Here is a 12,069-nt window from a genome sequence, read left to right on the forward strand (position 1 = left end):
TATCAGTCATAATAAATAATCATATCTGCCATATACTCTACATATAATTCAATCTAAATACCTCTCTTGTTGTATCATCACGACAATATCATAACACTCAATTTAATATCCATGTCAAAAAAAATTCTCATCTCTCATTTCTAATAACTAAATCATTTAAACCTGGTAATTCCTCCAAGTTTCAACTTAATATTCTATTACATATACTCCTCCGAACAAAGTCCACCACATATACTAAATAATTTAGTCTTGAGTATTGTTCAAAATTATTCTACAACGTCATCAGTACCACATAATAATCGTAATGAAATATAAATCCACATATTTTTGACTCAAATCCAATACCATCAAAAACGCACAATCAACATGTTGTAACATTCTTACCCTCTAAATCGATGTCAAAATAACTTGGTAAAACATTTTTCACTGTCATACAAGGTATATCAATAGTGTTACCATCTTAGTAAATTACTATCACCTTATATAGTACATCTCATTCTCATTCTTATCCTCTTTATCTAATCATATTCACATAATTAGTAATTTCTAAACTAAACATACTTTCATATCATCCAGAAATATATATATTAAGTCTCAGCTACTGAAATCATTTATAATCTAATAGCTATATCCATGCCATATTTCCTATGCTCATTACCCTATTTGGTAATTATCAACTTAAAGATTTAAACGAGACGTTAATCCTCTAGTATTATTATTAGATACACATATCCCTACTAAATAACCTATCTTATCAATACAATCAAAATTTCATACCTACTAACACAAGTATCTTGCAAACATAATTTATCATACTAGTCATCCGATCTACAATCATCTATATCATAACACATAATTTCTTTTCTGCTATACAAAATCATCATATGTCTTCCATCCACAATCCATAACTATCTCTATGCCTGTATCTCTTTCATCAATCTCCTAATATGAAATTTATCCATAAAAGATTAAAAATCCAAAAATATGCTATGTCTGCTCAGAATAACCTCAAATCTACTGATAATAATCATTCTGCACAAAATATATATTTCCACATATTTACAAATTTCTATACTTTATAACAACATATGAACAAGTCTATATATCCAATATTATGCTCCACAGCCTATAACACCTCAATATCAATAACATCAATGCATGATTTTAGTAATATCTCTTCCTATTCATTAGTCGCTTAGATAATTTTCTCAATACACCAATATCTCAAATTATTTCTATCAATATCGTTAAGTATCAAAACTTAATAATCTCAACATCACAGCCTAGATCTCTATCTCACCAATTAGTATTCCACTCGTAAAGATCGATTACTAGCGTAACCCTAACATAAACCGACAACTACTATACTTGATGGTTTGCTAGATCATCCTTAAAACTGAGCTCTGATACCACTTGAATTGTAACGCTCCCGCCCAGCATGGGCACGTGCACACCCATGCGCCCACACGGCACACGTGGTGAACGCGACAAGTCGGGCGGGGCCCGTCAGGCACAGATACTCTCTTATGCACATATAATCATGACATCATCAAATAAAATCTGCTAACATATCCATGATCACATAATCCATCACCAGATAAATCATACTATTAACCAAATAAACCTATTAACATATGAATATCCCAATCCACAATAATATACATTAAACCACTATATAATCTGGCAAGACCCACACAGGCCACAACAAACCATCAATATACAACTAAAACGACTAACATAAGAGTACACTATGATTCGACCTATATTATACAATTCGTCTAATACAAAAGAGTACAAATATTAAATACTGGTACAACTCAATTTCTATGTAAACTATCATCTATACCGTCTCACATTTATAGCTCATCTCATCATCGCTTTAAAATATCGTCTCAAGATATCTCAAGACGCTATCACGTACCACATATCTGAGGGGATTAGAAAAGAAATAAAGAGAGTCATAAGTAAAAGGCTCAGTGAATAGACCTTACCCCGAATTAGTGATGCCAAACAGAGAGTAATTCATGTACTAGATAATATGAATCAGAAATAGCATCATGTCATGAATAAGTATATGAATGTTCCTCAATAATACATAAATAAAAAATAGATAACATGTCATATCATAACTAATAAAATATATAATCATCGACAATGTATAAATAAATCTCCATGTCATACCATTATCATAACTCTCTTTCAAATATAACACATATAATGCATGCCGATCATGATCATGCTATGATATCAAATGCAATCACCTATGATGCATATTGATCATTCGATAATCAAGTATAACAGATGATAATAAAATCATATGCGTTTCTCAACATCATGATCATCACCGACATCTCGGTATAATATCATCATACTAGACCACTATGCACAGTCAACACTCGGTACCCGATCTCAACATTATGCCCGAAGGCTCCGAGCATACTCTGCCATCCGCAAGGAGTATCTCAAATATTAGTTAGTCGTTTATCCAATTAGAATTAGTTCAAGTAGAATATAAAGGTTTATTTGGTTTAAAATCACTTCTTTTATTTTGTACATAATTAAATTCATATTATAGGTACGATTCAAATATTATAACATACTATTATTATAAAATGCTAGTTATAACATACGGAGAAAGGTTCGTTTCTTTTTATTTAATATTCTATATTTATAATTATAAAGTAAAAGCTAAACAATTATAAATGGGATATAACTATAGATAAGATCTATTTATAATAAATTTATATTTCTTAGTCTATTTTAATTAATTAGAAGTTATATAGTATTTACTTAATTATGCAAAATAATTAATGAATTAATAAGACTAATATCTTATTCTACACACGATAGTATATAATAAATTGTTAAGATTACTTAAATTGCATATATTATGAATATCAATACATAAATCCAATTTATAACCTAGTTAATCATTAATTATACTAATTATAATTAATAATCATCATGTTGAAGAATATACATTATTATTAAAATAATTAATGTCTAAATAATTTATCTAAATTAATTAAGGAAGTAATACCTAATTAAATAAATAAATAAATATAAAGTAAAGTAGATAATTAAACAATGTCACCAGTGCTGGGCTCGGCCCAGCACTGTTCCAAAAGCTGAGGGAGGAGTTAAGAGAGAAAAGAATGGAAGAAGAAAGAGAAAGAAGAAAGAAGGAAGAAGAAGAAGAAGAGAGGAAGAAATGAAGGGAGGAGGACTTGGCACCAGCGGGAAGGGCACCGGCCGCTGGTGGCCAGTCGGCGGCCGGCCGGCCTCTTAGAGAACTTGCCTAACATGTATTAGAGCCCTATCAATTGGTATCAGAGCCTAACATGTACCCTAGAGAACTTGCCGGATTATGGTGAACATATGTTCTAAAACCAAGTTGAAACACCCACTTCCAAAAATCACGTGTTCCTCACGTGGAGAGAACTATGTGATTCTCACATGACCTGTCAGTGGAATAATCTCACAAGTATCTGGGATAAGTCTAGAAATACTATAATAATTCAAATAAATAATCCAAAGTTATAATTATCACAGGCCTCAACAAGCCTCTAAGAATACAAGTCCATACACAAATTTTAAGCATAAAAACCCTCGCAAGGGCTAAAATCCAACTAGGAATAACAGAATAAACAATACTTATAGGAAAATAAATCCTTACTCCTCGATATCCGCATCCTCCATAATTAGCTTTGAAATATTTCTACTAAAATGGTAGTGAGCATAGGGCCCAACAAGTATAATCCAATAGTAATATATGAATATTGTATTGCATGATAAATAGAAATACATAACCATAATTATCAACATATCAGGTAAATGTATACAATACAATTTTCAATAAATTTTCATCATCATAGCTCAATATATATAAAAATCCACACAGAAACTGTCACTAATGTCATATTTTACAAAGCAACATAGTATCGAGGGGGACTAGTCATCTAGCGGTATTATCGCCCATGCATGTCTGGCAACGCTGCATATGACTGGTTGTCTATAGCCATTAGACTATGGACCCCAATCGTAGGCCCATCATAACCGCTCTAGTAAATCATTGCATATAACATAATCATTACTTGTAGTTGAATAATCGCACAGAGCAGAATCATCGCATACAGCAGGTAAGAGCTCACAGCTCGATAGATGCCCTAACCTTGAGTTCTCGGATATCGCTAGAACTATAACCCTACCTCTTAATCATCTTACTAATATCATTCTAGACTAGTCTACAACTAGGGCAGTGTAATCACTTGAATGCTCTACCAGCTAACGATCTCAGGTGTAGACCGCTAATATAATACTATATAATACACTGGGCACTGCCTAGTTGGGACTAGAGTAACCATGATACGTGCATGTAGTGCCATGACTTCTATTATTTATTATATCATGATCATCAAAGTAACATGTATTAAAATTAAGCATGGGGTCTATCATATATATGCAATAAGTAATAATTAATGCAAGTAAGAAATGACATATATAAACATTATTCGTAGACTAATATAGGATCTAACTTGCCTGAAATATCTCTAAAATTTGTCTCACTCTCCTAATCACTCGACTCCTCCTAAATTTCGAGATCCTCCTCGTATAGTAATGGGTTCGAGGATTGAGGTGAGGGGATTTTGATCAGCCGCCGACGCTCTGGTGATTCGCTGCCCGTGACAAGGTCTTCGGCGGCTCGAAAAGAGAAAAGAGAGGAAGGGGTGGAAGAGCGAGAGAGAGAGATTGCGAAGAGTAGAAAGCTAAAGGGGGAGGGGTGTTGGAGTTTATATAGAGTTGAGGGGGAGAGGGGAGCGGAGTGGAGTTCAACTCCACTCCAACACACTTCTCTCCCACCTCTCGCAACTAACTGCGAGAGGTGGAGGAAGGAGAAGAATAAGTATTAGAGTGCACGCGCATGGCACGCGCGTGCGCTTAAATTTGTCCTTTTTTCTCATGGGTGTTACACATACCCTGCCATCCGCTAATAGTATCAATATCCATCCAGACTAGGCACTCTTCTAGCTAATAAAAACCTCATGAGGATAACTCGCCACATATGCCTTAGTAAACGGCATTTGTCTGAATGTCTGTTGCGCACAGAGACTAACGACCTCGGACATAATGCCACAAGATCCCGACTATGTCGAGCGATCAATCATCCACCAAGCGCGTCGTCCTAACCCTCACACCCACTCAGATATCCTCATGCTTTCTATCAACTATCCTATCAATTAAATTTCATGCTTTCCTTCTAAATGATAAATTATATGCATATATATCCGGTATGATAACAAGTTAATGCATAACAAAAATTTAGGTAGAATAGGAATTAAGAGAAAAATAATGCAACGTAGTCTCCAACCATGTAATCAATACATGCATATCCATGCTAATCTATCATATGCATACTCATGCTATAGATCAACTAGACATAAAATTATAACATCATAGTCATCTCTAATCATCTCTATTTATCATCATTATACTCATATCCAATATCAGCCTAATTACATACATGATAAAATATGCTCGGCTAAAATTATTTCTAGATAAGGACATATAATCATGCTGGAGGCCAAAATATATATATACATAATTATTTAATAAATTCCAATTTAAGAAAGATGTCTAGGGGATAAGACTACTCACCATAAGTAAAATTACCAAACAACCACTCGTTCATGTTGCTACAACAATGATCGGTCCTCGATAGCTAGGTCCACGGGGTCTTGAATAGGGGGGTTCGGAATCTAAAATTGTTTAAAACATATAATGTCAGTCTTTCCACTAAGGGTTGGAATCTAAAATTATTTATAACATATAATGTCGGTCTTTCCACTAAGGATTGGAATCTAAAATTATTTATAACATATAATATCAGTCTTTTCACTAATTAACATTAACCTGACTAAAAGATAATTCCTCATTGTAATCATATACTATTGATTCCTATATTTGTTTTGTTATTCATTAACTATAATTATACTATCGCAATAATTTATTTAAGACATAATTATTTGCCTCTTATTCTCTTTGATAATTAAGAAAATAAGAATTAAATTAATGTAAGTAATTACATATGAAAATATGCACATAACTTCAATAATTACTATATATAGCTAGGATTAATATAGTAATTTATATTACATGTATTTGCTAATCTTGGTATAATTAGATTTATTTTTTAATCATAATAAAATTAGATTTAATTCATATAAATTAAATACATTAGATTAACTACAATAATTTAATAACTAATAATATAATCTATCATAATTTGAATAGTAATTAAATAAATTACAAAAAAAAATTAGACAGTGCTGGGGGTCTTGGATTTTTCTTAGTACTTGGATTATTACACAATTACTATCAGAGTAGGATCTGTGAGTTCTCAATCGCTTGTTTATAGATTTGGGGGTCTCCATCTATCTTGTACAGATGTTTAGTTTCTTAAATTTATCTGTAGAAATTTTTGGATTTCCTTGTGGTATATTATTTTTGGGATTTCCTCCATCTCGTTTTTGTAGAGTTATCACAAACATGCATGGATTCTTAGTTTTATTTCAATCTATTTCATGAGATTGATTCTCTTTTATTTTTTGTTCTTGTTTTCTACTATACAATTCTTCTTTGTCCGGAGTTGTTATGAAGAATGATTCCTATACCAAAAATGAGTAGGGAAAGGAATGTCCAATAAGAGTAGGAAAAGTAAAACATGGTAAACATAATGACATTTTTTTTAAAGTTGAAATCTCTCTCACATAGAGAGGAAAAAAATATTTCACCAAGCAATATAAAATAAAATTTACTTACAACCCCTCCTAATACTCCAATGCTTAAGCATTTAAGTAATCTTTTAAACCCAAAGTAAGCTATTAACAATTCTTGTAAAGTTGAAGGCATCTTTTGGCAAGCACCCAAGCTACCGACCAACTTGCAAACCTCATGTCATAGTGGTAAAAGTTATTATAGACAACTCAATTCAATTTCTGTGATGCTCAACAGTCAATTGTTGTAGTAGGCTAGCATTTAAGCTGAGAACTCTCTAAATTTAAAGATTAATCTTGTGTTGGATTGTTGATAACGACTTAACTCAGCTCTTTCAAGTGCTTTAGGACATATTGAAATACCCGCCATCAAATACACATACTTAATCCTCAAGTGAGTGAAACCCATGTTGTTAGGTTTTTAATTGTTGGCAATTGTGTACAAAATATTCTAAGTATATTTTTACATGTATATGAGCTTTACTCAAGTCTAGAATATCTCTGGCGTGAAGAATTGCAAGATCATTGGAGAAAAGCCGTCGCGTTCACACCGTGTTCACAAACGCGTTCAAACGCAAAATCTGCGTTCACATAGACAGAGAGTCGCGTTCACAAACGCGTTCGAACGCAGGCACTGCGTTCACACAGACCGAGAGCCGTGTTCACAAACGCGTTCGAACGCGAGCACTGCGTTCACACAGACCGAGAGCTGCGTTCACAAACGCGTTCGAACACGGGCATTGCGTTCACACAGACCGAGAGCCGCGTTCACAAACGCGTTCAAACGCGGGCACTGCGTTCACACAGACCGAGAGCAGCGTTCACAAACGCGTTCGAACGCAACCTGAAGAATTCAAGCTGTTGCGTTCGAACGCACCTGAGATCAAGTCAGGCCGTTCGAACGCACACGGGCCGCGTTCGAACGCACCTACGAAGTTTGCAATTTATTGGATTTTTGTGAGTACGAATATAACTTGGATTTGGCTCTATCTTGGAGATCATATATAAGGATAGTGTTGCCCTAACTTAAGGTGGGTTGAAGAAGATTATTCAAGGAGACTTTTTGGAGGCTACATCGGTTCTTCAACTAACAAGGCTCTTCTCATCTACAAATCTTAATCTTTCGTCTTAAGGGCTATCAAGACGAAAGATCAATCTCAAGAGTTACTGAGATTGGACTTCAATCACGAGAAGCAGTGAATCGTGGGTTCTAGCGAGCAAGACTGAGTGGAACAAAGTCGTTTGGATCGATGGGTTGTTTTGTGAGTCAGTCTTGTAACTGCTACTATTCTAGTGATTGGTTTTGATTCAAGTTTGGATCCGTGGTTTTTTCCCGTTTGGGTTTTTCCACGTTAAAATTTTGGCGTACATCTCTGCTTTCGTTTTTAATATTTCATCCAATGTTTACTTAAGCAAACGAAAAATATCATTGCCTAGTGTTTAGATACATACGTGTGTCTAGGGATTTTTTCACATGTGATTTTCATGTGAGCTATTGATCAATATTTCTATATAATATATAAAATAAAAACTAATCGTAAATAACTTAAGCAAAAATAAGAAATTTAAAATACCATAAGCCATAATAAGCCCCAAAATATATATATTCATACAACCAACTGATACTAATGTTGGCATAGAGGCTACCATCTAGTTTAATTTACAAGAACATATAAATATTTGAAATATAAATATTCCTCACAAATTTCTTGATGAACTTGAGGTCATCTGTTAATCTAAAAGTATTCCACCAAAATGTAATCAGCATAAAACTCAGTAAGTATAAGCCCAATTTAGAAGTAATATAATATGCTATATATTTAATATATCATGTTAGATATATTAGATACATATTTTGATTATTGCTAGTAGTGGTTTCCTTGCACTAATGTTTTAATCATTGCTAATTCGTAATCATTATTATCTCGAGAGTGACAGAGAGGTTAACTAGCCTTGAGGGCTACACAGTTAGTAGTGGAGAAGAGAAAATAGAATATCAATGAAAACTTGAGTAATTTCATTTCAAATAGGGTTATGAGTATGAAATGATAGTACTAGTATTAGTACTAGTACTTCGTTTGATTCTTTGAGTGGTTGATGGATGTAATGGTTAATTTTTTTCTTACATAATTTATTTTTCTAATAAAAGAGACATATGTCTTTGCCAATGTAAAGCTTCTTTTGTAGTGCAAAAAATTTAGAATAATTATAGAGAAGTTACATAATCCGTTTACTTTCATTGGAAGCACAAGAATGTTGCTCATCGTAATTATATCCATAGGATGGATTGAAAAATGAGGGTCCTGTACATTGGAACATGCATAGAAGTCATACAAAGAGATGACCTTAAACCTTGAAATAGACTTCATCAGTCAGTCCTTGGGGGATGTATGTAAGTTGATATCAGCTTTTCCCCCATGTAGCCAGTCCAAGGCAACTTTTGCCGCACCATTTTTAGCAATCTCCTTCTTGTGAACGTAAGTGGCACTTCCAACCAACTTACCATCAATACAAACCTCCACTTTACCATTCTCGGCCCATCCATCCTTCTTGATACTCACCTGCTTTCCCAATTTTTGACACAGCTCATGTAGTTCTGTCATAGGGTGCTTTCCTAGTGTCTCCGGACTGATTAATGGCTCAGCTAGCTTCTTAAAGACCTGCGTTAGAAACAATAGTACGTGGAGGAGCGCAGAGATCTAGAGAGAAATGGGGAGAGAGAGAGAGAGAGAGAGAGAGAGAGAGAGAGAGAGAGAGAGAGAGAGAGAGAGAGAGAGAGAGAGAGAGAGAGAGAGAGAAGAGAGAGAGAGAGAGAGAGAGAGAGAGATACTAGGAGATAAAGACGTACCTTCCAGACGGCATCTAAAGAAGAGTTGGAGTCTATAAAAATTGCACCCAAGAGAGACTCGACAATGTTGGCTAGGACCTTTGGTGGGTCCAGCAGTCCATTGGAATGTGTTGGGTACTCATGCATGGCTTTCATGAAATCTTCAATCTAGATGCACTAGCAAGCAATTTGATTAGAAGTTATGAAATATTAATACAATATATAAGAAGCTTGCAAAGTATATGAAACAGCTATCTTATACGTCAAGAAATAATAATCGATTTTCAAGGTATTAGATTAATACAGATGAAATAATGACTAAAAGATCCTCAATTCATTTATACATCCGTATGGAATTCCTGTTAAATACTAGAGATAAATGAGTACACCCTTATTTCTGACAATGATATTTATAGTATTATTTGGAGTATTAATTAAATAGGGAAACTATCAGATCGATCAGGAAACTAAGCGATGGATTTTACCTGTTCTGGGAGGCGAGTAGTCTTATGGCGGAGGTAAAGGTGTAGGTGGTGGTTGACTGCGATGCGTGCAAGCTTCTCTTTGTCAACAATGGCAGCGCGGAGGCGGGTGAGGTGTTCAGGGTCGAGAGCTGGGTAGGATTAGAAGACCTCGCGCGCTACGAGACAACTGAGCACCGCATGACCCATGAACTCGAGTCTGTGGTACGAGACCTCCGGCATTAACGGGTAGAACAGCGATTCATGCGTTAATGCCTCCTCTACCAACTTCTTGTCCTTAAATTCGTATCCGAGTAACTTCTCCACCGCTGTGTATTGAAAGGTGCCGGCTTCCTCTTGTACCACCCCTTTCTGTCTCTCTTCCATCTCTCCTCAATCTTCTCCTAAATCTACTTGAAAGGATTGCAGCTACGATCGATGGGCTTCTTTTATTTGATGGATAGGCAGGATTATATATAATGGCTATATGGCTGCGTTGACCACGGATTAATTCCAAATTAATTATTGTAATTAGATAGATCCTCGAGTTCTCAGGATGGAGGTCTTATAATTTATAATCGACGTTCGGAGAATTTATATAAGAAACAAATCCATGTGCCGGCCGGCGTGGCCGCCACGATATACGTATTAGAAAGTGGAAATGAGGTTTCCTAGCATTACAAGAAATAGGCTTGTCAGGCCAACAATCTGAAGCTTTTATCCGGCGGTCGGTTGCTAAGCACTGGCCTGTCACTGTATGATATTAATTTACGAGTTTTTGACCAAACTAGAAACTTTTCCATTTTTTTATTTTTACCGAAATGACTAACGCCCTAAACTTAATATAAAATGGGTATATTTTACTGTAGCCTTAAATAAAATGATTAACTGTTACATATTTTATCTGGGCAAAAGTAAAATGATACGATTCGATCCATATTGGCTTCACGCGTGACATTGAGTTCATAGAAATGAGCCTATTTATCTAGTTGAGTAAGTAGAATCAATAAAATCTATTTTTGCGAGGGTGCGTTCGAACGGGGTGGTTCGAACGCCTACATCACGTTCGTATCGACAGAGAACGGAATTGGTGCATTCGAATGTGGCCGTTTGAACGTAGCCATTTGAACGCCTGCATCACGTTCGCATCGACAGAGAACGGAATTGGCACGTTCGAATGCAATCGGGCGCGTTCAAACGCACCATGGCGAAAGTGTAGGTTAAGTTAGAGATTGTTAGGGTTGTTTGGGGGTGTTTTTATGTTAATTATGGAGTCCTTAGAGTGAGCCTCTATATATTTATGGAGAAAACCTTAATTGATTTTTTTTATCTGGATTGGAATTGGCTTTAGCCTCATCTCTTTCTCTCTTGATTCTAGCCATTGGCGCTCTCTCCCACCTCTCTTCTTCCACTGCCCAAGTCTTTGGTCGACTTCTTCCAGCCTCTAACCACCCTCTTCCATAATAATTTTTCCCCTTTCACACCAAGATCTAACCCTAGCATCCATCTAGCCATTGGTGGGCTATCAAGCTAGGATCCAAGTTTCAGAACCGTTGCAGATTAGATTAGGTTGGTTCGTAACGACTGGTATTAGAGCCAACCTTCCTTGGACCACTATGGCTACCACAAGATCCAAGGTGGCTAAGCAAGTAAGTGATCAAGGCGTGGAGACGGACCATGTGGCTATATCAAGATCTCTATCCCCTCAAAGTTCTCGAGGATGAACAGAAGGCCTGCCTAATCTCGCACAAACCTTAGCGCATATGGTACAAACATTGTTGGGGATCAAAGACACCCTTGCTGATATGAATGAATACCCTCCGAGGCGTACCCCTAAGCATCATCGAAGACATGAAGAAATACCCTTACCTAGAGAGGGGAACCAACGAGGACTGATCCTAGAGGCACCTTGGAGACAATGCGACGAGCCGCACGGGCGCCGTGCCAACTTATTTCCCTTTCACTTGAGGGAACCTATGGCCCCATACCCAGAGGAGGAGCCTTGGGA

The 12,069-nt window shown here is 35.8% G+C and overlaps 1 pseudogene; it reads right to left on the reverse strand.

Annotated features, from left to right (window-relative positions):
• Positions 1-9,145: 9,145 nt before the first annotated feature.
• On the reverse strand, positions 9,146-10,448 carry LOC140781934 (ribonuclease 3-like protein 3; annotated as a pseudogene).
• Positions 10,449-12,069: the final 1,621 nt, after the last annotated feature.

This window comes from Typha latifolia, chromosome 2 (genome assembly GCF_019914945.1).
Source record: "Typha latifolia isolate L0001 chromosome 2, TyphaL0001v2, whole genome shotgun sequence".
NCBI classification, from domain to species: Eukaryota; Viridiplantae; Streptophyta; class Magnoliopsida; order Poales; family Typhaceae; genus Typha; species Typha latifolia.